Source organism: Geotrypetes seraphini, chromosome 11 (assembly GCF_902459505.1).
Source record: "Geotrypetes seraphini chromosome 11, aGeoSer1.1, whole genome shotgun sequence".
Classification (NCBI taxonomy): domain Eukaryota; kingdom Metazoa; phylum Chordata; class Amphibia; order Gymnophiona; family Dermophiidae; genus Geotrypetes; species Geotrypetes seraphini.
The window spans coordinates 132,141,730-132,147,729 of record NC_047094.1 but is presented as its reverse complement, the minus strand read 5'-3'; the positions used below and the strand labels follow the sequence as shown (position 1 = coordinate 132,147,729).

Below are 6,000 nucleotides of genomic sequence, written 5' to 3'. Positions count from 1 at the left end.
TTGTGAGAGACTGCTGGGGGTAAAGAATTTCGTAAGGTAGTAATCTTTTCATTGAAAAATTTAGCTAGGTCGTTTGCGGATGGGGGGGAAAGGGGAAAGGTGGAGTCATTTTTTGAGGTTAGGTTGCGCCAGATGTTGAACAGTGTACTATTTTGGTTTTTTGATCTGGTGATTTTATCTCCATAGAAATTCTTCCATGCTTTTTTTAGTACTGTGTTATAGAACTTGATGTTGTCTCTCCAGGATTGTCTGTCTGAAGGGGATTTCGATTTTTCCCATTTACGTTCCAGGGCTCGACATTTCTGCTTTAATTCCCTGTGGTATGGAAGATACCAGGGAGCCTTGCAGGAGTGGGAGATAGGTTTAGTAGACAAAGGGGCAAGAGCACGGTAGGTAGTCCCGGAAAGGGTTACCCAATTATGCCAGTTGGCATATGGGTCGGCATGTTTAGGAAAAGGGGGGAGTTGGTTGAGAAATTGGGTCCAGAACAGTTCACTCATGATTTTTTTGCGGTAGGTGATAGAGTTTGTGGGTCGGGGTGGAGTACCAAGATGAGACATGAAAATGGGAAGGCAGAAAGAGCCTAGATGTTCCCAACGGGCCTCTTCGGCAGAAGTTTTGTGCTTGGTCAGGTCAAGGAAGCTGATGATGTCTAGTGTATGCCCCTTATTGTGGGTAGGGGTGGGCGAAGGAGCGGTGAAGCCTAGGGAGGTGAGGAAGTCTTTGAATTCGATTGCATCCTTGCTGATGTTATTGTCTAGATGGAGATTATTATCTCCAATGATCAGTAGTCTCTGGAATTTTAGGAAGGCCCTTGTTATGGTCTCGAGAACGAGTTCAGAGGATTTGTTCCAGGGGGTTGGTGGGCGGTAAAGTAACAGGATACCTAATGGGTAGGGATGAAGTTCATCGTTGACTGAAGCTAACATGAATTCTAAAGAGGTATGGCTGCCCTTTTCAAGGAGCTGGACAACGAAGAATGATTTGTAAAGCAGAGCCAGGCCTCCTCCTTTCCGATTGATTCTAGGTGAGAAGAGGCCATAATAGCCAGGGGGACAGAGTTCATTTTGTGTGAATAAATCATCTTTTTCGATCCATGATTCTGTGATGCACAAGAAACCTGGATCGAAGTCTCCGAGTAGGTCTTTTAGTATTTGGGTTTTATTGCGGACTGATCTGGCGTTACAGTAGAGTGTTGGGACTGGGGTGAGAGAGTCGGAAGTAAGGTTGGGTAGGTTGGCTGGAGGAACAGGCTTTAAAGAGGTGTGATTGACTCCTCGGTGTTTTTTGAAAGGGTGGGTTCTAGTGCGTACTAGTACGGGGATTCTGAGACCAGGGCAGACGTTGTTGGAGTTTGTGGAGTCGGGAAGGTTGGGGGGGAGAGGTTTTTGGCAGTGGGAAGTGTTGGTGAAAGAGCAGAGAAGAAGAAGGAGGAGCCAAGAAGGTGGCTTCATGGTGGGATCAAGGAGAACTAATGAGAGGGGTTAGGGCAGAGCTTGCCAGGCAGGAGGGAGGAGAGTTGAGTATAGGTAAGGACTGAGTGAAACAGGAGAAGGACTAAGAACTGAAGGAGAATAAGCACCAAGTTGTTTCTAGCGAGGTGGAACTTAACAATTGCTAATAGTGAGATACAGACTGAGGTGGAGCTTAGCAATTGTTAATTAGTAAGATAGGAACAGAGGTGGTGCTTAGCTGGGGAACGGTGGTAGCTAGTCTGTATATGCGGTAGCAGGCTATACATGCGGTAAACAGTGATGGGCAGTACAGGCTAAACATGCGGTAACAGATTGTACATGCGGTGACTGGCTATATATATTGGCTATACATGTGGTTTTACATGCGGTAACAGGCTATAGATGCAGTCTGTGCATGTTTTAACAGGCCATAGGTGTGGTTTGTAACAATCCATAACATGCTGTACATGCAGTTTGTACAAATTAAATAAGCAGGCTATACAGGTTATATAGGGACAGGGAAAGCTGTGTTGAACCAGCTGATATTTTAGTGTTTATTTATGTACCACGTACAGCCTAAGTGGTTTACATTCAGCTACTCAAGCATTTTTCCCTGTCTGTCCCGGTGGGCTCACAATCTATCTAATGTACCTGGGTCAATGGGGGGATTAAGTGACTTGCCCAGGGTCACAAGGAGCAGCATTGGTTTGAACCCACAACCTCAGGGTGCTGAGGCTGTAGCTTTAACCACTGTAGAAATCGGGATGTAGTCAAAGTGAGCCAAGTCCAGGACAATCAAGCCATTGTGACATCACTGAAGTTGGCTCTTATTGGTGGAATGAGGCATTATGATGTCACAATAGCAGCTCTGGTCAGAGCCTATTTATTTATTCCGTTTTCTTTACCGTTTTCCCAGGGGAGCTCAGACTGATTTACATGAATTTTGCTCAGGTACTGAAGCATTTTTCCCTGTCTGTCCCAGTGGGCTCACAATGTACCTGGGTCAATGGGGGGATTAAGTGACTTGCCCAGGGTCACAAGGAGCAGCATTGGTTTGAACCCACAACCTCAGGGTGCTGAGGCTGTAGCTTTAACCACTGTAGAAATCGGGATGTAGTCAAAGTGAGCCAAGTCCAGGACAATCAAGCCATTGTGACATCACTGAAGTTAGCTCTTATTGGTGGAATGAGGCATTATGATGTCACAATAGCAGCTCTGGTCAGAGCCTATTTATTTATTCCGTTTTCTTTACCGTTTTCCCAGGGGAGCTCAGACTGATTTACATGAATTTTGCTCAGGTACTGAAGCATTTTTCCCTGTCTGTCCCAGTGGGCTCACAATGTACCTGGGTCAATGGGGGGATTAAGTGACTTGCCCAGGGTCACAAGGAGCAGCATTGGTTTGAACCCACAACCTCAGGGTGCTGAGGCTGTAGCTTTAACCACTGTAGAAATCGGGATGTAGTCAAAGTGAGCCAAGTCCAGGACAATCAAGCCATTGTGACATCACTGATGAGGTTGGCTCTTATTGGTGGAATGTGGCATTATGATGTCACAATAGCAGCTCTGGTCAGAGGCTATTTATTTATTCCGTTTTCTTTACCGTTCTCCCAGGGGAGCTCAGACTGGTTTACATGAATTTTGCTCAGGTAATGAAGCATTTTTCCCTGTCCTGGTGGGCTCACAATCTATCTATCGTACCTGGGTCAATGGGGGGATTAAGTGACTTGCCCAGGGTCACAAGGAGCAGCATGGGATTTGGACCCACAACCTCAGGGTGCTGAGGCTGTAGTTCTAACCAATATTTAATATTAAAAGTTTCCCACTTTCATTGCACTTTAGGTATTAAAAAAGATATACACTTGTACTGTTGTGGGATAAACCCTGGCGGAGACTTTCAAGATTTATTAAAAAGTTTCTCCAAGAACTGATTTTTCACCGAATCTATTATAACAAGTGTTGATTGTTAAAATAAGAATGATACATTTGCTTTATTGCTGATTGTGCTCTGCGAATTGGGAATCTAAGGGCAATTGATTTTAATTAATTACTTGTTTAACCTCTTCTGATCTTTGAGGCTCCCTATGTCCCTTTGCTTTCACTTGATTTCCTTTTGTTTACCTTGTATTCCTATATATGAAAAGTTGAAAACCAGGCCTGGACTAGCTTTCCATGAGGTACGGAGTTTGTGGAAGGTGCAAAGGAGCTACTTAACCCTTCACTGCCAAGGCCAGGGAGCCACTGCTGTTCAGTGGCCTATTTTTAAATAGTCTCAGACTAGCCCTAAGATTGTAGACCGTGTGTATACAATTCAGGATGGCCCAGCATGAGCCCGCAGGTACGAGGAGAGATGGCACAGTCCTCCTGCTGGTGTCATGCCTGGGCTCTGTCCCACCCCACCCTCCTTCCCAGGTGAAGCTGCTTCAGGAAGCCTCCAGGTAAGGAGGTGGAGTCAGAGAAGGGAAGAAAATGTTTCGGGGAGTGGTGCAGGTCAGATCCCTCAACTGGGGCTTGATTTAAAAACCAGGAGCAGCGAGGCCTTCCCAGGTAAGCGAGAGGTAGGAAAGAAAGATGCATTCTGAATCCTGACTTCCCCTCTGCAGAGCTGGCCACCATCTCAAGTGATAAGAGTTATAGGAATGTAAGCTATTTGGCAGGTGCTCCCTAGAGGAGGAGAATAAATCTGGCTCCAAGAGGTGGTACTGAGTCCTTGTGGTGGACAGGTCTCTGTATAAGTGATTTCTTTTTCTGATTTTCCGTTTGCTTTCTCTTCCTACCATTGCTTAGCTGTGCATCCTAGTCTCTGGTGGTTTAGAGCTCAGTAACCAGGGCACCTCCGCTCAGGTGCCTTCCTTCCCTCCCTCCGCCTTCCCCTGTAGCAGAGGAGGCTGATACCAGTTACCAGCGAGAGCTGGCTCAGATAATCCCTGTATTTTTCAAGTGAAACTTCAGCCGTATCTGTCTTCACAAACCCAGTATCTCACAGCAGCCCAGCTCTCAATTCACGCTGCAGACTGCATGCTAGTAGCCACACCGGAGCTAGCCTGATTACTGTTGAGGGCGCAATCACCTGAAAATCTGCGATGCCAGCTAAGATTTTAATGATCATTTTTCAGGTGCATGCTGTTCAGATGCTCAAAAAGGGCATTTTTATAACTACTACTATTAATCATTTCTGTAGTGCTGAAAGGCTTTCCCGGCATTGTACATTTGACATGTAATAGATGGACCCTGCTCTGAAGAGCTTACAACCTAATTTCCGAATACAGTTTAAACTCCTCTTGCTGACTATCAAAGACGTTAACATGCTGGATTCAGAAAATGGTGTTCCAAATTCAGGCCGAAAAAAACCTGGTGCTCGGTGCAATTCTATAAACAGGGCGTGCCCTTTTTAGAACCGTGCATAGCGCTGATTCCCGCTGAAACCTGCTGTATATGCCGGCACCTGAGTTAGGTGCGCTGGAGCTGTGTTCTGTAATTCCGCACACACCTTTTTGGAGTGCCCCTGACACACGCATGGCCACGCTTCCTTTTGAATGACACACTAGTAGACTTAGGCGCTATGCCTTATAGAAAAGCGTGCAGCCAGAGGCGTACGCAAATTTTAATGCGTGCCAATTATCAATCATTGGTTGTGAGCACCTAATTTTGATGCTAATTCTCTCATTCCTCAATTAATTTGTAAATGCAATTCTGAGTGTCATATATAAAATCTAGGAGTATGTAATTTGCTTTTCAAAACCCGACCGGACACCCAGACATGCCCTCTAAAAAACGGACTTGTCTGGGTAAATGCAGATGGCTGGTAACCCTATAGGCACTAGCTAGGTATATTTTTGCCATCCACTTTTCTGTTCCCAAAAAAGAAAAGTTGGGACCCCTGAGGAAGATTTCTTAATCGAAACACGGCCCATGTTGGGTCCCCGTTTCTCTAAGGCAGGGATGTCAGAGTCCCTCCTCGAGGGCCGCAATCCAGTCGGGTTTTCAGGATTTCCCCAATGAATATGCATGAGATCTATTTGCATGCACTGCTTTCATTGTATGCTAATAGATCTCATGCATGTTCATTAGGGAAATCCTGAAAACCCGACTGGATTGCGGCCCTCGAGGAGGGACTTTGACACCCCTGCTCTAAGGCAAAAGTGGATTGTTACTATGCAACATTTGTTATTAACTGAATAAAGTGTACATGTAATGTAATGTAATGTAATTTATTTCTTATATACCGCTACATCCGTTAAGTTCTAAGTGGTTTACAGAAAATATACATTAAAATTATAAGAAAGAAAGGTACTTAGAAATTCCCTTACTGTCCCGAAGGCTCACAATCTAACTAAAGTACCTAGAGAGTAATAAAGAAGTGAAAAGTAGAGATAGAGGAAAAATAAACAAATAAACATTCTAACAAGACTGTATTGAACTAAGAATTTTGGAAGGTAGAAGATCTGTTTTCTTTTTGTTCTGTGTTACCATCATCAATCATTTGGTAGATCAAATTTAATTCCATTATACAAGGTGGGCAATTGAAAATATCAGACGGATAGGTG

At 44.7% G+C, this 6,000-nt stretch overlaps 1 protein-coding gene across 4 annotated transcripts in view; it reads left to right on the top strand.

The window, feature by feature from the left end:
• The first annotated feature begins 3,898 nt into the window (after window positions 1-3,898).
• Window positions 3,899-6,000, top strand: part of LPIN3 (lipin 3) — a 71,367-nt gene continuing 69,265 nt past the window's right edge. Inside the window, exon 1 of one of the 4 annotated variants that reach the window (XM_033914537.1) lies at window positions 3,899-4,000. The gene's annotated coding sequence lies outside the window, so the exon portion shown is untranslated. Of the gene's footprint in view, window positions 4,012-6,000 lie in introns of all 4 variants that reach the window. The other 3 variants (XM_033914539.1, XM_033914540.1, XM_033914538.1) reach the window with 3 other exon arrangements.